General features: G+C 43.3%; 1 protein-coding gene and 1 pseudogene across 1 annotated transcript in view; both read right to left on the bottom strand.

The window, feature by feature from the left end:
• The window catches only part of LOC144695498 (uncharacterized), a 198344-nt gene that overhangs the window by 20808 nt on the left and 150578 nt on the right, over positions 1-26958 (bottom strand).
• LOC144695434 (nuclear factor 7, ovary-like) lies at positions 899-5538 on the bottom strand (annotated as a pseudogene).

Consider the following 26958-nt stretch of genomic DNA (forward strand, 5'->3'; position numbering starts at 1 on the left):
CAGAAATTAAAAAATGGACGAGAGTGAACTGTATTCTTGCCAAACAGTTTTGTATATATTCATTTTTCGATATGTGTACATTATATTGGAATAGCATTTTCATAGATAAGTATATTGGTTGATAAAAAGTGGGTTCAGAAAATGAAAACGTCTTTAGAAATGTGACCTATCATTTTTGCCTTGGGGGTGTGATGCTAAGTGTATATTTTTATATATCTGTGTTTATGTATATATTCTTTGTAGGTAGGGGTAATCTGTATCTGTCTGTGTCCAGGGTTAATCAAAGGAGAGGCTGTTGGAGTCAGATTGTCTATAGAATCTAAGGGATGAAAGACTAAAGGTGTTATCTTCTTGCATTTTGTAATGAGGCCTAATGGTGGGTCTTAACTTACAAGGAAACAGAGTAGATCTGATTTTGGGGATAAGTTTTGAAATTAATTTGTAGTTGTTGCATTCCAAAGAAGTCTCAAAGGTATTAAAGAACATTTTCATTTTACAGGAGTTTGTGAGTAAATAGGGGCAAGTATTTTAAGTTTTATTGATCCGAAATAATGGTAAAATAGAATATGAAAGGAGAATATTTGTCCTGAGAAACAGCTTGTTTTGAATTTCTCTTTTGAAAAAACCACATCAGTGTGGGCTTGTTCAGGAAGTCATGGATTGTACTCCTGTTTAAAGTGAAAGCAATTTCTCGGTTTGTAATATTTTCTGCATTTTATGCTTAAGAATTTTTAAGGGCTGTTGCCAAAAAGATAGTTTTATTGTGTACCTTTGTTAAAGCAATTTGCGGGTTATAGGTTAGATTTCTTTCTAACTGTGTATCTTTTATCTTATACGTTTAAGTTTTATTTTTTCTTTCTTTTAATAAACATTTTAACTATCCAAATTATAAAAGTTATCACTGCAGTCCTGTGTTTTTGTGTTTCGTAGCGTTCCCTCCTTGTTTCTACAATGCAGAGAAAAAATTTATGATCAGCCGAGACGGGTTTCAATCTGAGATCTGGCTTGCTCAGCACTAACATCAGTTGCGGTCATAAGGCTATCTTAATCCCTTTGTAGCCTCCTTGTGTCCTCGTCACATCTTACTATCCTCCCGATCTTTGCGTCATCAGCAAATTTACCAACCATACCTTTGGTCCCTTCATACAATTCATTCATATAATTGTAAAATGTTGAGGCCTCAGCACTGATCCCTGTGGCACACCACTCGTTATATCTTGCCAACCAGAAAAATACCCATTTCTGCCTACCCTCTGTTACCTGTTAGCTAACCAATCTTTGATCAATGCCAATATGTTACCCTCTACACCATGAGCTTTTATTTTCTGCAATAACCTTTTATGTGGCACCTTATCAAATGTCTTCTGGAAATCTAATTACAGTACACCTATCAGTTCTCCTTTATCCACAGCACACGTTACTTCTTCAAAGAACTCCAATAAATTGGTTAAACATGATTTCCCTTGCACAAAACCATGTTGACTCTGCCTGATTATCCTGAAATTTTGCAAGTGCCCTGCTATACATCTTTAACAATAGCTTCTAACATTTTCCCTATGACAGATGTTAAGGTAATTGGCCTGGAGTTTCCTGCTTTCTATTTCCTTTCTTTTCTGAATAAATGAGTTACAGTCACTATTTTCCACTCTAATGGAAGCTTCCCCAAATCTAGGGAATTTTGGAAAGTTAAAACCAACACATCAGCTCTCTCATTAGCCACTTCTTTCAAGACCCTAGGATGTAGCTCAGCGGGACCCGAAGACTTGTCAGCCTGCAGATCCATCAATTTTCTCAGTACCACTTCCCTGGTCATTGTAATTTTCCCAAGTTCCTCCCTCCATTCCATTTCCTTAATTACAGCTTTTTCTGGATATTAGTTGTATCCACTATAGTGAAGACTGATGCAAAATACCAGTTCAATTCATCTGCCATCTCTTTATTTTCCATTATAAATTTTGCAGATTAACTTTCTGTGGGATCAACACTCTCTTTGTTAACTCTTTTTTAAAATATCTGTAGAAACTCTTATTATCTGTCTTTATACTTCTAGACAGATTTCTCTTGTCCTCTAATCTTTCCTTCCTTATCGATCTTTTGGTCATTCTTTACTCTTTTTTATATTCTGCCCAATCTTCTGAACTGCCATCCATCCTTGTGCAATTGCATGCTTTTTCTTTAAGTTTGATCTATCTTTAATTTTTTTTTGTTAAGCACTGATGCTGTGCCTCCCTTTCGAAATATTTCTTTCTCGTTGGAATGTATCTATTCTGTGTATTCTGAAATATCCCCTTAAATATCCACCACTGCATCTCTATTGTCCTATCCCTTAACCTAATTTGCCAGTTCAGTTTAGCTAGCTGTGCTTTCATGCCCTCATAATAATCCCATATTTAAGTCTAAAATACTAGTCTTGGACCCACTTTTCTCTCCTTCAAACTGAATGTAAAATTCAATCATATTATAATTGGTGCTGTCTAGGGCACCTTCACTGTGAGGTCATTAATTAATCCAATCTTGTTGCATAATACCAGATCTAGTATAGCCTGCTCTCTGGTTGGTACCAGAAAATGCTACTCTAAGCAACTATCCCGAAAACATTCTATGAATTCCTCATCTTGGCTGACTTTGCCCATTTGATTTTCCCAGTCTATATGCCGATTAAAATCCACCAGGATGCATCTCGCCGTCCACAACACATAGGTGCTTGAAAGAGGCCACAGATGCCCTTTACAGCAAGGCACGTCAGTATGTTAGGTTTACTCTGGACGAAGATAGCCAAGCTGAGAGATTCACTGGCTTTCTTGCTATCTCAGGCTTCCTAAGTACGGGCTGCAATCAACTGTACCCACGTGGCTTTAAGGGCTTCATGGCAGCAGCCCATAATGTTTATAAACCGCAAAGACTACCATTCTATGAATGTACAACTGGTGTGCGATTATCGGAAGCACATAATGCACATTTGTGCCAGGTCCCTGTGAGTTGCCATGACTCACACATCCCGAGTCACTCCCAGGTACCTGAGGTTTTCAAAGGTCCTGAATGTCTGCAGGGATGGCTGCTTGGGATAAGGGGCATCCACTGAAATGCTGGCTGATGACACTGACTGCGTCACCCTCAGAGTCGTTCCAAGGAGAAGTATATTACTGCTAACTGCTCTACATGCTCCCTTATAGACCAGACAATTGGGATTCTGAAGATGCGCTTCAGATGTTTAGACCTCTCAGGTGGCGCACTACAATACGCTCCCAAGAGGGTTTCCCACATCATCGCTGTGTGTTGTGTCCTTCACAGCTTGGCACTGCAAAGAGGTGATCCCTTGCTGGAGGGTGAAATGAGGGAGGATGAGAGCTCCTTGGGGGAAGAAGATCGGGAGCCCCAGGAATCTCCAGAGGGTGGTGGGGGTCACTTTGAAGGTGATAACGCCATAGAGGAAGCACGACAAGGTGATGAGAATGTAGAAATCACTGTCACATGGAGTCACTGGGTGGAATTTAATGTGAGCAACGTGGGTCTTGTCTGCTGGCTGGTGAGCTGGAGAGATCCCAGCGCCACCTATTTTTAGGAGGGTCTGCTGTAGCAATCAGGCTCTCAATTGGACTGTGGCCGGACTTCCCTGAGATGAAGAGAGGGGTGAAGGTCACGCCCACCGAGAGGTGCAGACCAATCAGAGGCTGGCAGCTCTTCATTGCTCAGCAGTACCACTGGGGAGGCGATGGCTGGTACCAGTAATGCACCCACCAGAGTCCCTGGAGCACGGAGGGACCTGGGTCACAGGTGAGTGATGGATGGCGGGGGGGTTACAGGTTGATGGTCGCAGGCAACGCGGGAGTCAACAGCAACGACAATGGAGTGTCCCTCAGTGACTCCCCTAACTTTGCAATTCCATGTCCCTCAATCAGTCAGAGTGCCTTTGAACGAGAGACCCCCAGAGAAACCCAGCAGCAACTCCGACTGAGTTTGAGTTTTGAGCTTCCCTCATGGTGAGCTCTTTACCTGCCTGCGGCTGGTTGAATACCAGCGACAGTGAGATCAAACCCTTCAGTGAGCATTAATTAAGGGGCTCAACTGGCAGTGGGAAGGCTGTTCACCAGCTTTCCTATTGTGGACTTAAGCAGGTCAGAGGCTGGAACGGGCCTCTCGCCCGATTAAATATCCCTCCCACCACCAAACTCACCTGGTGGGAGAATATTAAATTCCGCCCACCAATGGGATAGGTAAGATGCCTTTAAGGGGAAGTGAGATTAGCACACGAGGGAGAAAGGAACAGAAGGATATATTGACAGAGGGAATCAAGGAGGATGGGAGGAGGCTCGTGTGGATCATGTTGTGACTGTGCACTTTCACTGAACTAAACTGAAATATAATCCCTCACCTTCAGAAATATCACTCCGTCTTTTTGTTCCAACTGTTTTTCCAACTTTGAAAGTTTCTCCTCAATAGAATTTAAATTCTCCTGAATTTCACGAAGATTTTCCTCCATCGGTTTTAGAATTTATCCCTCTTCTTCCCTGAGATCTCGGATTAAACGTTGTTCTTTCTCAGTGAGAATCTGGTGTATTTCAATGAACTTGGATGTGAGGTGAGTCTGCAGACTGCTCAACTGTTTCTAGAAGAAGAAACGATAAAAAATAACATGTTTCTGTAATAAAAACAACAAAATAATGAATTAAATTTGGAAGCCCAGCACAGGGAGACTTTACTCTAATTTGGGAAATCTTCTGTTTCTGTTGCTGCTCCATTTCTAGAATCACCGATTTCTTCTCTGTGAGAGAATCGAAGGAAGATTTCACCCGATCCTGGGATTGGGAGAGAAAATCAGAAAATTAAAGTGTAAGACCATGGAAATGTGATCAAATAATCAGATAATCAAATCTTTTCCCTTTTACCTTGTACATTCCAACAGCTTCTTTATCGGCATGAAGCGGTGCTCTCTGTGTTCCCGCGAATCTCTACAAATCACACAGATCAATTTCTTGTCAGTTTCACAAAAAGGCTTCAGCTCTTCCTCAGGTTCCTCACAGTGACGTTTACTTTCCTGCTCTTTCGGACTCAGCTTTAATTTTCGAGCTTTCTCAGCCAGATTCGCTAAGACCCGACTGCCTCTGAGGTTTCTTTTCGGAAACTCCTGTCTACATTCCGGGCAGGAGTTTATCTCCTCTTCCCAACGCTGGGTGATACCGGAGCGGCAGAAGTTGTGTTCACACTCCAGTGAAACCGGATCGGTGAAGAAATCAAAACAATTTTTTTTTTGAAAAATATACTTTATTCATAAAATATCTGGAAGTTCATTCCAAAACATTTCAAAAGCACCATCACAAAAGCACAATCAGATTCCACTTTTACACATGGGTCACAATGTGCATCAACACAATCAATGAATATTACAATCATTTCAATATGGTCATTACAGACAATCAGACAATGGTATTGGAGTTATCAACATACATCATGTTGCACCCTGCGGTGCTTCAAGAAATCAAGACAAATGGGACAAATTGCATCCTCGGCCAAACTCTCCTCCTGCTATCTGGAAGCCATGTTCACACTCAGCACTTCCTGATTCAAACCCCTTTTAGTGTCGATGTTACCGAGCGGATGAATACCTTCAGCTCAGCGATTTCCTGATGAAGTTCACAGCAATACTCAGGGAATTACTATTGTACACTAGAACAAAAACAGAATTACCTGGAAAAACTCAGCAGGTCTGGCAGCATCGGCGGAGAAGAAATCAGTTAACGTTTCGAGCCTTCATGGCCCTTCGGCAGAACTGGAGCATAGTTAGAAAGTACACTAGTCTATTTCCCATCCACTTTTACACTGGGCGGCCAAACCGAGAGTGATATTCAGGAAAACCTTAGCGAGAGGGCTGAAGAATAATTGAACGCAGGGGAGGAGGGTGAAAGTCTCTGGAGGGAGAATTTCGTGGAGGGTGAAAGTCCGTGGAGGGTTGGGCAGTGGGGGTGGCTGGAGAGAGGATGGGAGGAAGTCGAGTTTTAACCCTGTGAGTGACAGGAATCCTGCTGCTCTCCTTCATATACTTCTGCCTCAAAGCAACTGTGACCACCTCCCCAGGAGTGGACGTTGAAGATGTTCTTAAAGCGTGTGGGACACACAATCTGAAATGTATTGTACAGTGCATCCTGCCCTGTCTCTTTAAATCCACAATATTGATAATTCCCTCACTGGTCATTTGGGTAGAGACATGTGCCTCTGTATCACTGCTGGAACCATCCATGCAGTTTATAGCGGGGAATTTATTTGTATCAACTGTCCATTGACATACCTTATATGTTTGTGTAAAAGTCGAGTTCCTAAGATTAATTTTCAGTCAAAAAGGAAGGTCAACTTTTATACGAGTAACATTTTGGATGGTTTGAGACCCACCATCTCCCACCATCTCCATATCGCGGAATTGCCGGGTCCGACACTGTTCCTGTTAATCCCATTCCCAAAAGTGATGCAAAATGAGCCACAAAGTATTTTTATTGTCGAATTTTTATTTATAAATAAATAATAACTTTCACGGAGACAGACATGAATTTCTGTGCACTAATTGCATAAATTTATCAAAAACAAAAGTGATCTCGATAAATTTGTGCAATTTCATTCAGTATTTTCGCAGAACAAAAAAGGTTTCTACTTAACAGCAGAGCATGAATTAAAATGTATAACAATCACCCTCCTTCTCCTCATCTTCACAACCAAATAACACGTACCAATCTGCTTCTTGAATGGCATCAGATTATGGATCATCAACATTGTCTTCATCAGCAATCACCTCGGCATCAGCCGTATCATTCCACAGATAATCATTTCTGTCCCATCAAGTGCATTGGATAGCCCACATTTGTTGAATGATTTGATGACAACCTCCATTCACACAGGGTTGCTAATGTCAGCGCTCGTATGGTGAATGTCTTCTCTCCTCCGATCATCCAGTCATTTCACTTTTCTCTCATACTATCCTTGAAAGGCTTGTTTAGAGAGACATCCAATGGTTGAATAAGGCTGGTTGGGCCACCAGGAATTGCTGCAATATCACTGTGTTGTGATCTAACCCCAGCCACAACGTCATTGACAAGGTCTAATCTGATCATGTCCCAGATGAGACGACATTTTTCTTTACATAATCCACCTGGTCGGAAACTCCAAACTTTCCTCAGCCATATTTTCAAATTACCGTCCTCCATCCCTAGTCATGAATGTGGACAACTTCTCCTTTGCTGTTTTGGGAGGATTTTTCACTTGGATATCATCAATAGATCACCTGTCAGACATAGACGACAACACAAACTTTGAGAGCAAATTATCTTCACTAACACTGTTTTCTCTCCAACTTTGCTCACCATTTGTCTGGCAAGCATCTCAAAGTTCACAGGAGGCTCATCCATGTCCCCAATTCAGACCAATTCGTATCCATCCAGGGCTGGCTTTGAAATCTGCAATGCCTAATTTTCTTGCTTTTTCCTGGGTCAATATTTGGATAAATCTGTGAGAAACTGAGAGCCCATTCTGGTGATTTTCATCAGCATATTTTGTAACTTTACCTTCCAACTGTGACCACATGCTGGGCTTTCCTCTGTCTGCACATTTATTCTTAGTCATCTGCCTGAGCTGAGTGGAGAGCTTCCTCCAATCTCTAAAATTCTTCTCTGGTACCTTGAATTCTCTAGCTGCTGCACAATTGTTTCTCTGCTCTGCAATCTCAACGACTTTATCCTTGAACTGGGCTATGTATCTGCCATTCCCTCCTGATACCCCGATGCTGTTGCCATATTAGAGGGCGGGATTGGCAGGAATGCAGAGTGCACCAATGAGCCTTTAAATCACATGTTGACATGCGCAGATACAAAGAGTTGAACAGCTGCCTTCGGTAGTGTGCTCGTCTATGATTCTATCAATGAATGAGTCGGTTTGCACCAGGGAGAGTTTGACTTCAGTGGCGAGCGGGTGGGAAGCACTAAGAGTTTGGATCTTTTCACAAAAATTCGAAGGTCAAATTTTGCATGAGATCAACCAATACTCCAGTATATGTGATAATTTTCCTCCTTTACAAGTGCAGTGTGAATAAACCCGGGCAATGTTCAAATGATTTCATATTGGTGAGTCGGATCCTATGCATATTGTCAACACAAGCTACAACACCTACAACACTGCAATATAGAAAACTTATCCAGGTATGTCCTATCCACCCAAAAAAATGACAAATCCCACCGCATTACAGGCTCATTAGACTACTCTCAGTCATCTGCAAAGAGATTGAAGAGGCCATTCACAGTGCTATCAAGTGGCACTTACTCAGCAATAACCTGCTCACCAACGCTCTGTTGACATTCCACCAAGGTCACAAGGCTCCTGACCTCATTACACCCTTGGTCCAATCATGGAGAAAAGAGCTGAATTCCAGAGGTGATGTGAGAGTGACTGCCCTTGACATCAAGGAAGCATTTAATCGAGAATGGCATAAGGTAAAATTGAAGTCAATGAGAATCAGGGTAGAACTTATACACTGCCTCCAGTCATGTATAGAACAAAGGAAACTCTTTCAAGTTACCAACAGTCACAGATTGCAACTTCTTTCGAATACAATCACAGTTCTTGGTTTTCCGGGAGTGGGACATGAACCCACAACCCTCTGATTCAAAGGCGAGGGTGCTATGAACTGAGCCACAGCTGACACCTCATAGAACAAAGGAAGGTGAATGGTGTTGTTGGAGGCCAATCAAATTAGCTCCAGGAGTCACTCAGGGCAATGGCCTCTGCACAACTATCTTCAGCTGCTTGGATAGCCATCTCCCCATGAAATTGAACAGCATTACCACCAATGAATACCCCACCACAAACATCCTGGGGTTACCATTGATCAGAAACTTAACTGGATAAGCAGGCCAGAGGCTGGGAATTTTGCAGGGAGTAACTCCCAAAAGCCTATCTAGCACCAAGAAGGCACAAGTCAGGAGTGTGCTGGAATACACTCCACTTATCTAGATTATCTGTACCTTCCAAATCTGTGATCTCTAACTCCTAAAAGAACATGGACAGCAGACAAATGGTGACACCAGCACATGTAAGGTCATCTCCAAGTCACGCACTACCCTGATCTGGAATTATTTGCCTGTGGCTGGGTAAAACCTTACAACTCCCTCCCTCACACCTTCCGAAGGTGCTGTCGGACATCCTTGGCGAGTTGCTGCAATGCAGTAAATGGTAAACACTGCTGCCACAGTGCGCTAATGGTGGATGGTGTGACTGTTTAAGGTGGAATCTATTTCCTCCAACTCCACACCCTAATACACTTCAATGTGACATCAGTTTCTATCATTCCCTGTATTACATTAAATGGCAGGCATTATATGTAAATATAATGAATGGATTTGCCATTTCCAATTTTGCAAAGGGTGCATCAATATTCTATTGCAGGTTAGCAGCATTAGAGAGAGAGAGAGAGAGCACAGTCAGGTTATTGCAGCAGTAAAATTGAGAAATTTATGACCTTCATTCATACAGGGTGGAGTTTGTGTACAATAAACTTAGCTGACTGGAATGCTGATTAGATGCATTTTGTCAGCATGCGGAAGCAATTCAGAAAACCTTAATACAAAGTCGGGTTTTGGTGTGTTAGCTTGGCTTGACTGGAATTGTAGACATACGGACATACAAAATAGGAGCAGAAGTAGGTCATTTGGCCTCTCGAGCCTGCTCTGCCATTCAATTAGATCATGGCTGACCTGTTTAAGTTTCAAGTTCCACATTCCCATCTACCCCAGATAACATTCGATCCCCTTGCCTAACAAGAATCTATCTACCTCTGCCTTAAAAATATTCAATGACCCCTCCTCCACAACCTTCAGAGGCAGAGAGTTGCCAAATCTCACGAGCCCTTGAGGGAAAAAAATTCTCCTCATCTCTGTGCAATAAGGGCGACCCCTAATTTGAAAGCAGTGCACCCTAAATCTCGGCTCACCAACAAGAAGAATCATCCTTTTCACGTCCACCTTGATAAGACCATTCAGGATCTTATCTACTTCAATCAAGTCACCCCACACTCTCCTAAACTCCAGTGAAAACAAGCCCAGCCTGTCCAACCTACCCTCAGAAAACAACTCGGGTATCAATCTAGTAAACTTCCTCTGAAACTGTCTCCAATGCATTTACATCCTTCCTAAATAAGGAAACCAAAACTGCACACAGTATTCGAGATGCAATCTCACCAATGACCTGTATAAATGAAATTAACATTCAGCTTGAGAGTGAGAAACTTGGGTTGGAAATGACTGTGCTAAACTTAAATAAGGGTATTAACAAAGGAATGAGAGCAGAGTTGGCTGGAGCAGGCTGGGAACGGAGTTTAGCAGAAAAGATGGTTGATGAACAATAGCAGATATTTAAGAAAATAGTTCATGACTCACAACAAAGATATATCCCAGTGAGGAAGAAGGATTGTTGGAAAGGGATAAACCAGCCATGGTTAACCAAGGAAGCTAAGGAGTGTATCCAATGGAAAGAAAAAACATACAATGTGGCAAATATTAGTGGTAAGCCAGAGAATTGGGAAAGTTTTAAAAACCAACAGAAGATGATCAAAAAAAAATAAAGAGGGAGAAAATAAACTTTGAGGGTAAACTAGCAAGTGATATAAAAACTGACAGTAAGAGCTTCTTTAAATATGTAAAAAGGAAGAGAGAGGCCAAAGTGAGCATAGGCTTCTTAGAGAATGAGGCTGGGGAAATAATAATGTTAAACCAGCATATGGCAGAGGAGCTGAATTCAAAAGCATTCAAAAGCATTCAAAAGGCACTTAATAATCAGGGGGCAAAAAGGGTAGGGGGGAGTAAATAAATACAATAACTATCACCGGAGAAAAAGTACTAGGGAAACTAATGGGGGCTAAAGGCCGATAAGTCCCCTGGACCTGATGGGTTGCAGCCTAGGTTATTAAAGGGAGTAGCTGCAGAGATTTTTGCCCATTCACTCAACATATCTATAACCATCTGCAACCTCCTTTTGTCTTCTTTACTGCATACTTTCCTACCTATCTTTGTGTCGTCTGAAAAATTAACCTACCATGCCTTCACTTCCTCATCTAAGTCATTGATGTAAATTGTAAAAAGATGAGGCCCTAGCGCAGACCCCTCCAAGACTCCACTTGTCACATCCTGCCAATCAGATACAGGCCAATTTATGCACACTATTTTCTGCCTGCCAGCCAATCTTCTATCCAGGCTAATTCCCTCCTACACTACGAGCTTGTATTTTCCACATTAACCTTTGATCTGGCATCTGATCAAATGTCTTCTCGAAACCCAAGTACAGCATGTCTACAGGCTCCCTTCTACCCACCGCACATGTTACTCCTTCAAAGAACTCGAATAAATTGGTTAAATGTGATTTTCCTTTCATAAAACCATTCTTACTCTTCCCGATTATCTTGAGCTTTTCTAAGTGCCCAGCTATAACTTCTTTAATTATCGACTCTAACTCCTTCCCCACGACAGACGTCAAGCTAACTGGCCTATAGTTTCCTGTTTTCTGCCTCCCTCCCTTCTTGAATAGAGGAGTAATATTTGCTACTTTCCAGCCTGATGGAACCTTTCAAGTATCTAGGGAATTTTGGAAAATTAGCACCAATGCCTCTTCCACCTCTTTTAAGACCCCAGGATGAAGTACACCTGGACCTGGAGGCTTGTCAGCCCGCAGCTCCATCAGTTTGTTCAGTACTGCTTCCCTGGTGATTGTAATTTCACCAAGTTCCTCTCTCCTCTCTACCTCCCAATCTACAGCTATTGTTGGAATGTTTTTTGTATCTTCTATAATAAAGACGGAAACAAAATATATGTTCATTTCATCTGGTCGTTCCTTATTATCTACTATTAACTCCCCATTCTCACTCTCTCGAAGACCAACACTGACTTTACCTACTCTTTTCCTGTTTAAATACCTGTAGAAACTGTTGTTATCTATTTTTACATTTCTAGCTAGCTTCCTCTCATACTCATAATTTCTTTCTCCTGATTAACCTCTGCTGTTCCAAATATTCTGACCAATCAGCTGACCTGCCACTCATCTTTGCGCAGTTATATGCTTTTTCCTTAAGTCTGATGCTTTCCTAACTTCTTTAGTTAAGGGAGGACCCACCATCTGTGGTTTAGAATTTTTCTTTATCGTAGGAATGTACTTATTCTGAGTATTCTGAAATATCCCTGAAATGTCTGCCACTGCTCCTCTATCTGATCTATCCCCTAACATAGTATTCCAGTTCACTTCAGCTAGCCCAGCTTTCATGCCCACATAGTTGCCCTTATTTAAGTTTAAAATACTGGTCTTAGATGTACTCTTATGGATGTTAAATGCAATAATATTGTGGTCACTGCTACCCAGAGCTGCCTTCACTCTGAGGTCATTAATTAATCCTGTCACATTACACAATACCAAGTCTAATATAACCTGCTCTCTGTTTGGTTTCAGAACGTGCTTCCCTAAAAAAAACTTATCTCAAAAGCATTCTATACACTCCTCATCCAGGCGACTACTGCCAATCTGATTTTTCCAGTTTATGTGTAAATTAAAGTCACCCATGATTATTGCTGTCCCTTTATCACAAGCACCCAATATTTCTTCTTGTATACTTTGTACTACATTGTGGTTACTGTTAGGGGGCCTATAGACCTTCCCCACTAGAGACTTCTTTCCCCTACTATTCCTCATCTCCACCCAAACCACTTCTACAATCTGACCTCCTGAACCAAGGTCATCTTTAACTATTGCACAAATGCCATCCTTGATTAACAGTGCTACCTCTCCACCTTTACCTAGCTTCCTATTCTACTTGAAGGTCATTTACCCCTCAATATTCAGGACCCAATCCTTGTCATCTTGCAGCCAGGTCTCCATAATGGCTATCAGATTGTATTTATTTGCTTCAATGTGCGTTATCAATTTGTCTACTTTGTTATAAATGCTATACGCATTCAGATAAAGAGCCTTTAGTTTATCTTTTTGTTATATTTGTGACATGTAGCCTTGATTCTTTGTACATTATTAGGTTTTTTTCTCTCTGTCCCTTCCTGCCATTCTCCCCCTTCATTTCCAATATTACCATTTTCCTCTCTTACCTTGTCTCTACTCTTTGATATACCTGATCTTTCTACATTTGATTCCGTTCCTGGTTCACAGTGTCCTGGTTCGCAAAAGCATCCCAACGTTACAGCCCCTACTTTCCCTAGTCCTGGTGTCAGTGCCCCATGAACTGTAACCCACTTCTCTCATACCAGCCATGTATTCATTTCTCTAATCTTATTTGTCCTATGCCAATTTTCAAATGGCTCCAGAAGTAATCCAGAGTTTATAATCTTTGAGCCTCTGCTTTTCAATTTAGTGCCTAGCTCCTCACATACTCTGTGCAAAACCTCTTTCCTAATTCTATGTCATTGATAGCTACATGGACCGCGTCAACTGGATCCTCCCCATTCCACTCCAAGTTCCTCTGCAGCCCTGAGCAGATGTCCCGAACCCTGGCACCAAGCAGGCACCACAGCCGTCTGAACTCATGCTCCTTGCTGCAGTGAACAGTGGCAATTCCCCTCACTATACTGTTCCCTACTATTTTGCTGCCCCAACTTGAATGGTTTCCTGAGAGGGGCTTCCAGCGGATTGAGAATCTTCTGATTGGGTTACGCTCTGACCTGCAAGCCCTCACAGTGCTAATGGCCACAGGTGGTTATTCGCAATGTGGGAGATGTTCTGGGCACCAAGTGTCGCAGCTCAGTGCCCATCCATCTGCGGTGAGCAGGGAGATCCAATGTGACCTCACGTCGGTGCAGCAACTGCCTGTCATCTCTGCGAGCTCCTCACAGGGTGCTCCAGATTAGGGCAGCAGCTCCTCCGCCCCTCTGCCAGTGACCGTTGCATCCATTGAGGCTGCGACAACTGTGGAGGTGCCAGTTCTGGAACTGGCCAATTCCTTCCAGGTGGGGCCAGCACAGGCTCCACGGGCCAGAGGACAGCCGCCAAGGTCATCAAGACAACAGGATAGCAGAGTCAGCAGGCTGTCTCACAAGCCACTCCAAGCGATGGAGTGGCACCAAGGTGGAGCACCCGCAGACGTAAGCATAAGGCATGTTAGGCACTCTACGGGTTTGTCACTGGTGATTTTGTGTTGACTCTAGATTAGGGAATATTTCATTATGTACGTCAGATTTGTTTTGGTGGCAATAAAGTCCACTTTTCTGACCATGGCTGAGGGTGTTTCCTTTGTGCTACATTTGTATGTTTCACAGACATATCATGAGTGTTTGAGTGGACATTGATGTTTCTGTACTAAGCCCTCAGTTGCAGCTGATGAGATGGAAGATGTAGCGCCTAAGTGCCACATGTGAAAGCACCAGGCAATGCTGTTCCTGTTGATCCATGTGTGTGGAGCTTGCTGAAGGTTTGTTAGATTAAAGTGTCCTGGATGTCCCTGCCTCCTTGGTGTAGTAGTGTGTCGGCATGCTGCCCCTTATCATCGCCCTGTGCTTCCTCATCCTCTGAGCCACTGCTGGATTCATCATGTGCATCCTCATCCACTGCATCTAGGTCTTCAACATCAACTGCATCCTCCCTTTCCAGCGCAAGATTGTGCAGAGCGCAGCATGTGACCACTATCACAGAGATGCGATCTGTGGGGTACTGGAGTGCGACCCCTGAGTGGTCCAGGTAACGGAAGCGCATCTTGAGAAGACCGATGGCTCTCTCCATCACAGCCCTTGTGGAGCTGTGGCTCCTATTGTAGCGCTCCTCAGCTTCTGTTCTTGGATGGCGGAGAGGCGTCATGAGCCACCTTCTGAGGGGACAGCCTTTGTCACCCACCAGCCAACCATCCAGCCGAGCCGGAGTACTGAAGAGCCCCAGCACCTGGGAGTGTCTGAGGATATAGGCATCGTGAGAGCTGCCTGGGTACTTTGCACAGACTTGTAGAATCAGCATCCTGTGGTCACACAATATCTGCACATTCATGGAGTGGAAGCCCTTCCTGTTGACGAAGGCACTGGGCTCACCCGCTGGTGGCTTGATGGCCACATGTGTACAGTCTATTGCACCCTGGACACGGGGGAAGCCAGCAATGGCCGTGAAGCCTCTGGCTTGCTGTGCTTGACTTGTCTGGTCGCAGCGGAAGTGGATGATGGTCAATGCACGTCTGAACAGAGCATCTGTAACCTGCTTGACATAAGTGTGGACAGCTGATTGGGAGACACCACAAAGATAACCCACCAAGCCCTGTAAGGAGCCAGATGCATAGAAGTGGAGGGCAACTGAGACCTTCAGATCCGCTGTCATGGAGTGTCCACCCACACAGTTAGAGGAGATCTCAGGGCCAATCATCTGACAGATATAGTTCACTGTCCCGCTTGACAGTTGGAGCCTCTTTCGGCACTGCACCTCAGTCATATTGAAGTAGCTGCTTCCCCGCCTGTATGCCCTGGCAGCAGGATAGCACGTCATCCATAAAATTCTGCCCAGGGTCCTTCGAGAAGAACTGGGGAAAATCAAGGGCCTGCAGGCTAACACCTATGTTGGCTCTGAAGCAACTCCTCATCATTTTAAAGCTAGACTGGTACCTTATGCCTTGAAAGAGAAAGTTGACACCAAATTAAACCATTTAGAGAGGCTGGGGATCATCCAGCCAGTTCAATTCTTGGAGTGGGCAGCACCCATAGGCCCTGTCTTAAAACTGGATCAGACCATCCGGATCTGTGGGGACTTCAGGTTAACAGTAAACAAGGCCACCAAGTTGGACAAGTACCCTATCCCCAAGATTGAGGATGTCTATGCTAAATTTTAGCAGGATGGAGAACTTACACAAAATTAGATATGAGTCACGTGTATCAGCAGCTGAAACTGGATAATACATCCAGAGAATGTGTGACCATGAACGCATACAAAGGGTTACATCAATACATACGACTGCCCTTCGGTGTTTCTTCGGCCTGTGTGATTTTCCAGAGGATAGCTTTCTGCAAGCACAACCTCAAGTTGTAGTCTACCTGGATGCCGCCCTAATAACTGGGTTCACAGAAGCTGAAAACTTGAATAACTTGGAGGAAGTCTTGAAATGATTCTTGGAACCAGTGCTGCACTTAAAAATGGAAAAGTGTACCTTTCAGGCAAGTGAAATTGTTTACTTGGGCCGCCGGGTGGATGCCCAAGCCTTATACCCGGTGGAAGAAAAAGTTAAAGCTATTAAGGAGGCACCTTCACCTAAAAATGTCTCAGAGCTCAAGCCAATCTTGGGTATAGTTAATTACTATGGTCGATTCCAACCCAGGTTATCAATGGTCGTAGCTCCCCTACACTCATTATTAAAGAAAAAACAATGTTGGGTTTGGAGGTCACACCAAGAAGAGGCTGTCTTGAAAGTCAAACAGCTCTTACACTCTCCAATCTTGTTAGTACACTACGACCCGACAAATGAACTGGTACGAACCTGCAAGGCGTCCCCCTGTGGCATAGGACCGGTACTATCGCACAAAATGGATGATGGTTCAGAAAGGCTGATATTCTATATATCCAGGACCCTCTCTACGGCAAGAAGGAGTATTCACAAATCGAGGAAGTGGGATTATCGATTATATTTGGAGTGAAAAACTCCATCTGTATGCACATGGGTGACACTTTACTATAGTATCTGATCACAAACTGGTCTTGGGTCTGTTCAGATAAGAAAAAGCTATCCTTCCTATTGCTTCCGCAAGAATTCAAAGGTGGGCTTTGATTTTGTCATCATATAACTATACTTTTACGCACAGATCAAAGATACATATAGCCAATGCAGATGCACGAAGTCACGTCCTTTGCAGGAGAGCATTGAACGTGCTCCAGTCCCCCAAGGGATCATATTAGTGATGAATTTCCTGGATTCTACACCAGTCTGCGCAAGGCAAATAAGAAACTTGATGAACCGTGATCCAGTTTTGTCCAGAGTGTGAGACCAAATGTTGAAAGAGTGGTTCCAGGAACCAGTCCCTGAAGAATTGAAGCCTTTCTTCAGTCGAAGGAATTAATTGAGTAGCCAAGATGATATCCTGTAATGGGATGCACGAGTAGTTGTTCCTTCACAAGGAAGGGAACCACTCTTAGCAGAGTTGCACAGGGCAAATCCGGGAATTTCAAGAATGAAGATGATTGCGCGAAGTTGTATACGATGGTCAGGCATGGATGATGATATTGAGAAGATGGTCAAACACTGTCTCCAGTATCAGCAACAACAGTCATTGCCTGTTGCAGCCCCACTGCACGCGTGGGAATTGCCTGGTCAACCCTGGGCGAGACTGGACATAGATTATGTCGGTTCATTTCTTGGCACCATGTTTCCACAAATAATTGACACGCACTACCAATGGCTAGACATGTACGAGGTTAGATCACCAATGTCAGGTGTGACTATAGAAAAGTTACACCAAAGCTTTTCTTCACATGGATTGCCAGAAATCATCATCTCAGACAATAGTACTGCATTGACTATTGCTGAATTTCAGAGATTTGTGAGCTTAAATGGTATCACATAAAGACAGAACTGTATCGCCCTTCATCTAATGGATAAGCTGAGAGAGCAGTACAAACTTTTAAAGCTGAGATGAAAAAATTATCAGGAGGATCATTGGAGACTAAACTTTCACGTTTTCTGTTTCTCTATAGAACAACAACACTCCGACCCCCCCAACACTACTACAGGTTCAGCACCTTCCGAGTTACTTATGAAGCGCTGCCTTCACATGAGATTGAGCCTGGTTCCTCCCAATTTGGAGCGGAAGGTGGAGAAAAGTCAAGGGAATCAAAAAGCGATTTATGATTTGCATAATCATTAGCGAGAATTTACTGCTGGTGAAGCAGTACACATACGAAACTTCGGTGGTGGATCGAGTTGGTTCCATGGTGTAATGGTTTCTGTGACTGGACTGTTATCGTACCAGGTAGAATTGGAGGGCCGGATCACCCGAAAACACGTGGATCATTTGAGAAGAATGGAAAATACCCCAACAAACCGATGTTCCACCTGTAACCATTGTAGCACCTGTGGTATCTGTTGTAATTGATCAACCAAGGATAGACATACCAGATGTCTCTGTTGGAATAGATAACACTTAACAGACTGTGCCTAAGGAGTTACCTGATGTTGCTGCGGTTCCAGGTAACATGGATCCCGTAAGAGATTCTAAAGTCGTGGAGCTATGACATTCCACCCGGATCAGCAAACCAACTGAGAGACTGGACTTCTAATTCCTTGGCCCATGCGTATATTTCTAATGTCACGAATGTAGATGTTCTTGTAAATACAAATTGTAAAAAAAAATGAAAGGGGGGAGGAATGTAGTAATTGTGGTTTTAAGGAATGTAATGACTGTAGCTTTAAGACTCAATGTATTATGTCATATCACATGACAGTGTGAGGAAATCAGCCCTAAGGTGGGGAACCTTAGGGGTGGAGTTATCATCTAGTTGTGGAGCTTGATGGAAGCATGTAACTGCTGCTGCAGTCCTGTAAATTAAGTTCACTGTTTCGTATGTGAAACCTGTCTGGAAAATGAAGCCCATAACAATTATTGAGTAAGGATGCCATTGTCTTTCCTACCACTGATGCTAAGCTACCTGCTGGATGGCTATTTTAGACTTGATCTATTTCTGTTTTAAATATAGGAATAACATTAGTTGTTCACAGGTCCTGTGGCAGAATTTGAGCTTTGAATGATTTTTTTAACTATCTCTTCTCAGTATTTTTGAATGTAATCCAACCCACCCACAAGTTTTATATGGTCCTTGATTATTTTATCAAATACCTCACTTTCAAACTGGATTGGCCTGAAGTGGTCTGATGATCAATTATTATTTGATAGTTCAGTTCCTCCCCTCTTAGATCTTTCTCTTTTCTTTAGTCTTTGAATCCTTATTCACTGGTTCATTCTGCTCTGACTGTCCCACAACAGGTGTAACGTCTTCCCAATTAAGGCCGGAGCTGTGCTCCACTTGTCCATTCATATTTCAGCCTTGCCAATTTGCCTCTCTCTAGTCATAAGTCTAATAAACCTGAGCTGTCCTTAAACTCACAGTGAATGGGATCTTACTTGACACCATGATGTTGTTGTCCGATTGGTTCCCCCCACCCCCTCCCCGACCCCCATGCTGTCCTGCTGGGAAATTCCTCAGGCGCCATCTGGAATTGATCTCTTTTGTTCCATTCACTTGTCATTCCCATTGGAATTAATTTCAGGTCCTGGGACGGGAAATGAAATATCAACTCTGGTCTCTCGATCCTCTGTCTACTGGAATGTTCTACTTTTAAGCTGAATGAGAAACAACATCCTATTTTTTTTCTTTAGACGTGTCATTGTCTGTCAGACAGAGTATTGGGATTAAAACCATAGATTATAATCACTGCTCTCATATTTCTCCAATGACATGTGCTGAGAATGTAGGTTGATTACTTCAGAGCCATTGGAATTGAAGGAGATGTGTGCTGGTGCTCTGGATGGGGCATCACTAGTGGTCAGCGGGCTGCTGCACATCACTGGGGTCCTTTTTATTATTCTTTATGGGATGTGGATGTCGCTGGCTACACCAGAATTTATTTCCAATCCCTAATTGCCCTTGAGAAACTAATGGTGAGCTGCCTTCTTGAACCACTGCAGATGATCTGGTTTCGGAACTATAAGGAACATATCTTTGTATTTTTGTTGGCCTGTTGCAAAGAGCAGATCTTTTTATTTTCTGTTGGACAGTGGATTACAATTACAATGGCTGCAGTTTGAAAGACATGTCTACTGGAACAGGATGAGTGACATACAGAATGCTGTATTCCTGGAACAGAGTGTGCCATGAAAAATAGGGTGGGTGCGGAAAGGAGTCCTGAACCAATGGAGCTACCTGGCAACAATGTTTTAATTGGCTTCTGACCAGGTGACCAGGTTTTGTGTGATAGGAGTGCAGCAGAATAGCTTCTTGCCTGAAAGGAACAAGACCTAAAACCTCTTTCTTCTGTGTGTGGAAAATTTCAGTAATTCCACAATAATAGCTAGCTGGCTTTTTCTTCCAATTTCTCTATAACTTGCTCTCTCTCTGAAAACTCCTGTCAAGAGGCAAAGGGGAAAATCACTGTTAGAGACATGACAGGCAAGTACTCAACCATGAACAAAATATTGAAAGTGCTGGAAGCCCACCTCGTGTCATCAATAAGAACTAAAAGGAATTTGGACAACATCAATCAAAATCAGCCCAACGAATCCTGTACTCCAGAATTGGTGCTATTGAACTGTTTTATTTCACCCTTAAAATGTTTTTATGTGTCTCATGTTTCTTCTATGTGTGTGTATAGGGACTTAAGAAGGTGTAGAGTTTAGGTTATAGAGTTAGAAATTAGCAGTTCGTATTTCTTTATCTTGCCACTTGTTCACGACAGTTTGTTCAGTAAACAGTTATTTACTTTTTAATTTTACAAACCTGGTGTGTGTACTCTATTAACCTAAATTAAACAGTCAGGTAGAATTGGAGTAATCTGGTGGTTTGGTCAAGCCTTTTGGCTATTACTGAGACTAACTTTTAATTCCAGCTTCCATGGTGGGATTTGAAGCTAGTTCTTGCTTCCCACCCCACACTTCGAATCTTGGGGAACCAGACCATGACAGTGAAATCTGAGAAACATGTCAAATCAGCTGCTGCCAGCCTCATTGCAATAGTTAAATTATCAATGTATTTCTTGAGAGAGGTTGGCTACCTGCCCACTGTTTTACCTCTATTTAGCACATTAATTAGTGGGTTAGAGTCCGGGTTGAGTCAGGGAGGAGATTTTCAGATTTTCTTCTCTGACGGGACACTGACTTGACTGGTTTATGCACACTAAAATACAACCTTTACAGTAGAGCTCAGGCACAGGGAATATCTTTTCCTTGTTTTCTTGGGAAAAAAACAGTTAATTTGCTAGCGATTGTGAATCTGTCTCTGGAAAAATACATGCTCTCCAATTGTATCACTCACTACCTGGTAGCCATCACAATTGAGCATTTGCTGTTTATTGTCATGAATTTCATACTGAAGCGGGTAAATTATTATTATTTTCGAGGATTTTTCCTGGACATCCCTCCTGTGTGCTGTTATCGCATTGTCATGAATTATGCAGCCAGAGGCTGTTCTGTTTAGTTCACCGTCACTTTCTCCTTTGATCATTTTTTGTTTTCAGAAGGTGAAACCAAAATATTGCACTGAGAAAACTGTGGCTGTGGTTCTAGCAACAACTGGGTTTCTGCTATATTTGATAAACGTTCCCACTTAGTTTGTAATTGAAACTAGAGGGATGATTGACAATGTACTGTTTGGCTGTCAAGTAAAACCAAGCTATTTTACCGAGCCCGGATGGTTGGGATTTGATGGAGTGATACAATTTTGACCCCATTGCTCCCTTTCACTTTAATTTTGTTGCTCAACCTTCTGACGGTCAGATATATTTTACTGACCAGTAAAGTCTGTAAAGTATCTTAAAAATTTAAACAACAGGTTAGGCTACTATACAGTGGCTATGCGAGTGGTATTTTCCATAAACAGGATGCTGTTGTCAGTCCAAAAGGACATTCTGCTTTTCACACAATTGGATTCCAGTGCTGTGTGATACCCAGGTACCTAGGCCCTACATTCTAGTGATTGGCTGATCGAATCCAGCAGCATGTTCCTTCAGTTGTTTGTAATAGGCCGAGTACTCAACCGGCCCGCACTTGCAAAACCCAAAACAAACATCTACTGTAAGATGTGATTCCATGTTTGGGGAGCACTTACTAAACAATCTTGAGTGTGCTAATAGCTGCACAAACAATCAATTTAAGATAATAAATCGAGCTCATTACATGGCTCATTTATGCATGTTAGAAATGACATAAACATTGCACTTCTTTTGAATTGCCCGGGCACTTGGGGAGCCTATAATTCCCCTTTACTTTCTCCATGACAGCGCTTCAGCCAATCAATCAGCACTCTTTTTCCCTGTAGGATAAATTGTTATGATTGTTTGAAATTTTGCTTTCTTGCATCTGTCCTGATAAATCCAAGATGAAGAGCGACCACAACATGTCCCTCTTTTCAGCAATTTTCAAGTTCTGGACTACTAACTGACTCAAAAACAGAAAATGCTGGAAAAACTCAGCAGGTCTAACAGCATCTTTGGAGAGAGAAACAGAGTTAACGTTTCCAGTTCATATCACTCTTCTTCAGAGCTACTAACTGAAGGTTTGAGAACAGATCCCTCAGATTTTTCTTCCATTCATTTCAATAACAATCTATTTTGAATTCAGTAACCAGCAGGTGCACTATCCCAGATTTTCCATCTGCTCTCCATCCAATGGCTAATGCAGATGGTAAAGACTAAAATCTACCTAATGTTGGATACGATAACAGAAATGGAACATTTTGCACAGTAGCATTGTACAGTAATTCTATGCAGAAGAAAAATATATTTCAAATCAAAGATATAATAATGTCCATCATGTTATTGGAATTTATTGTGAAATAGTGGTATTTGTGTCTATATGCCTGTGTGCGTGTGAGAGACTTAATTCGCAGCATTTCAAAGAATCATAACTGAAGACTTGTTCCGGTACAGCTGCAATGCTGTCATCTACCCAGCAATGTGGAAAATTGTCCAGGTATGTCCTGTAAACAAAAGAACTGGACAAATCCAACCAGGCTAATGACTGCCTTATCAGTCCCATCTCTATCATCTGTAAACTGATGGAAGGGGTCATCAACAGTGCTATCAAGCAGAACTTGCTTAGCAATAACCTGCTCACTGAAGCTTAGTTTGGGTTCTGCCAGTGTCACTCAGCTTCTGAGCTCATTACAGCCTTGGTTCAAACATGGACAAAGGAGCTGAACTCAATAGGTGAGGTGAGAGTGACTGCCCTTGTCGTCAAGGCTGCATTTGATGGAGTGTAGCATCAAAAAGCCCTAGAAAAACTGGAGTCAATGGGAATCAGGGGGTAAACGCTCTGCTGGTTGGAGTCATACCGAGCACAAAGGAAGATGGTTGTGGTTGTTGGAGGTCAAGCATCTCAGTTCCAGGACATCACTGCAGGAGTTCCTCAGAGCAGTGTCCTAGGCCCAACCATCTTCCAGTGCATCATAAATGACCTTCCTTCCATCGTAAGGTCAGAAGTGGGGATGTTCACTGATGATTGCATAATGTTCAGCATTATTCACGACTCTTCAGATTCTGAAGAATTCCATGTCCAAGTGCAACAAGTCCTGGGTAACATCAAGGCTTGGGCTAATAAGTGGCAAGTAACATTCGCATCACACAAATGCCAGGCAATGACCATCTCCAAAAAGAGAGAATCTAACCATTACCGCTTGCCACTCTATGGCATTACAATTGCTGAATCCCCCACTATCAACATCCTGGGGGTTATCATTGACCAGAAACTGAACTGGACTAGCCATATAAGTACTGTGGATACAAGAGCAGGTCAGGGGCTAGGAACCCTGTGGTGAGTAACTCACCTCCTGAGTCCCCGAGTGCAGATCCAACAACACTCAAGAAGCTTGACACCATCCAGGACAAAGTAGCCCGCTTAATTGGAATCCCTTCGGCAAACATTCACTCCTCCATCACCGACACACAGTGGCAGCAGCGTGTATCACCTACAAAATGCACTGCAGAAATTCACAAAGGCTTCTTAGGTAGCACCTTCCAAACCCACGAGCGCTACCATCTAGAAGGACAAGGGCAGCAGTTACAAGAGAACACCACCAGTTGGAAGTTCCTCTCCAAGCCACTCACCATCCTGACATGGAACTATATTACTATTCTTTCATTGTCGCTGGGTCAAAATCCTGGAATTGCCTCCCTAACAGCGCTTTGAGTGTACCGACACCACAGGGACTGCAGTGGTTCAAGAAGGTGTATCCACTGCCCTGAATGTAGACAGGCGTTTCTGGAAAGAAACCTCAGGGTAAATCGTATCTTAGTGAATCTGGCCGAGAAAGCTCAAAAATTAAAGCTGAATCGAAAGGGAAGGAAAGTAAACTTCACTGTGAGGAACATCAGGAAGAACTGTTTTCTGCACCTGAACAGATTTTCTGCGCCTGTTCATGGTGGTGCCTCCAAATAAAAGGTGTGCCTATGGGTATCCACATGGGCCCCAGTTATGTCTGTCTCTTTATGGGGTATGTGGAACATTCCTTGTTCCAGTCCTACTCAGGCCCCCTCCCACAACTCTTCTTTCGGTACATCGATGATTATTTCAGTGCTGCTTCATTCTCTCGCCTGGACTTGGAAAAATGTATCAATTTTGCTTCCAATTTGCACCCTTCCATTACTTTCACATGGTCTATCTCCGACACTTACCTTCCCTTCTTTGACCTCTCTGTCTCAATTTCTGGTGATAGACTGTCCACCAATATTCATTACAAGCCTACCGACTCCCACAGCTACTTTGACTAGAGTTCCTCACACCCTGACTCCTATGAGGACTCCATCCAATTCTCTCAGTTCCTTTGACCCCGTTACATCTGTCCTGATGATGCCACTTTCCAAAACAATACTTCTCACATGTTTTCCTTCTTCCTTAACTGAGGTTTCCCACCCACGGTGGTTGACAGGGCCCTCAACCATGTCCGACCCATCTCCTGTGCCTCTGCCCTCACAAATTCCTCTCCTTCCAGAAACATGATAGTGTTGTCCTTGTCCTCACTCTTCACCCCACCAGCCTCCGAATTCAAAAGATCATCCTCTGCCATTTCTGCCAACTCCAGCATGATGCCACCACCAAACACATCTTCCCTTCACCTGCCCCCTGTCGACATTCCGGAGGGACCGTTCACTCTGGGACACCCTGATCCACTCCACCATCACCCCCAACACCTCATCCCCTTCGCACAGTACCTTCCCATGCAATCGCAGAACGTGCAACAGCTGCTCCTTTACTTCCCGCCTCCTCACCTCCCAAGGACCCAAACACTCCTTTCAAATGAAGCAGCACTTCACTTGCACTTCCTTCAATTTGGTCTACTGCATTTGCCCCTCCCAATACGGTCTCTTCTACATTGGAGAGACCAAACGCAGACTGAGTGACCGCTTTGCGGAACACCTTCGATCTGCCCACAAGCATGACCCAGACCTTCCTGTCTCTTGCCATTTCAACACCCCATCCTGCTGTCATGCCCACATGTCCATCCTTGGCCTGCTGCAATGTTCTAGGGAAGCCCAACGCAAACTGGAGGAACAGCAGCTCATTTTCTGATTCGGCACTCTACAGCTCTCTGAACTTAACACTGAGTTCAACAACTTCAGACCATGAACTCGGTCCTCCATCCTCACCCCACTTTTTCCATCCCCCTTTTTTCCATATTCATTTTTTTTTATTTATTTATTTTTAAAATTTTCATTAATTTTTTTCCCACTTATTTTCATTATTATTATTTTTTTAATTTATTCCCATTTTCTTTCATTGTTTTTTCTCCAGCTTTTGGCCTATTTTTGATCTTTCTTCCCCCACCCCACCCCCACCAGGGCATCTGTCACTTTCCAGAGTGCTTACCCTGGTCCGGCCATTATCACATTTTGCTTTCTTAATGTCACCATTAGTACCTCCTTTAGCCAGTACAACCACCATTAACAACCCTTTGACCTTTTGTTTATGACATCTTTTGCCATCTCTCCTTTGCCTCCACCTATCGCTGGCCTTCTATCCAGCTTCACCGTTTCCACCCCCCTTAATCAGCATATATTTCACCACATCTCTACCTCCCTTTAGATGTGAAGAAGTCATAGGGACTCGAAACATTATCTCTGTCTCTCTCTCCACAGAAACTGTCAGACCTGCTGAGTTTTTCCAGCATTTTTTGTTTTCTTTACAATTCCTCTCATTTTGCCCATGCACTTCAAAACGAGAGTGAATAGTTACACACCAGGCTCACATTGTCCTGATCCTTTGAAGGATGATGCGCCCTCATGGGCATGTGTCCTTGCTGAGATGAGGTGCTAACTGCAGGAGGGTGTCCCGGCATCAGACATCGGAAGGTGCTGCCTCTTCATATGTCTCTCCAGCATCCCAGTCGCAATGGTATCCTCCAAGAGCCAGGAGCTGTCGGTCGATCCTCAATGGTCTCATAGTTGAATGCTTTCAATGTGACAAGCTTCCTCAAGGAGATCCATCTCAACCAATGGGAACTACGTCGCTGTTTAACATCGATGGTGAATCAGTTAATCCACACTTGGGACAACGCAGCTAATGATATTCCACTGCTGTGAATCCATTTAGAGATGACTCAGTCAGCTGTAGTGCATTCTTCCAAATCACACTGACATCCGGCACTCTCAGTTTGAGATCCTTGGCTGCATTTATCCTCAGCTTCATATGGATACGGGCCACCTGAGCACAGCGACATAAAACACTCACCTGCCAAACATCAAAATGGCTCCTCTTTAACACTGGCATTGTGTCCTCATGGCCAGCCCTGGTTCTTGCCATGTCCAAAATGCACACACACATGATGAAGCCCTCAAGGGCACATGTCATTAATAATAAAGAGCACACTTCAGCTTCAGTACATCCTTCTCTCCTATCCCATTGCTCCCATCCACATTGCCCATGCGCACTTCCAGAGCCTGCTCAAAGCCTCTCTTGCCCGCCAGGAATCACCATTTGGAATTAGCATCAGTGACCTCAGTGAGTGCTCAGATGATGGGAAACACAGTGCTGCATCCCTAGTTTGTGACCAGAACCTTGTCCCCACAATAGACACAATTACATGGTGAGACACACACGTTTGAGTGCCAGGACAATAATGTGGCTGAGAGGAGCTTCATCACCTTGAGATGGTAAGATGCCCCTACTTATTGGTGAGCTTAGCAAATTCACATTCTAAAAGTCGAAATCACAATTGGTTGATAGCAGCGTACACGAGCTCTGTGTATGGGCTCATAGCATGAAAACCCTCTTGAAA

The sequence above is a fragment of the Cetorhinus maximus genome, chromosome 21 (genome assembly GCF_964194155.1).
Source record: "Cetorhinus maximus chromosome 21, sCetMax3.hap1.1, whole genome shotgun sequence".
Taxonomy (NCBI): domain Eukaryota; kingdom Metazoa; phylum Chordata; class Chondrichthyes; order Lamniformes; family Cetorhinidae; genus Cetorhinus; species Cetorhinus maximus.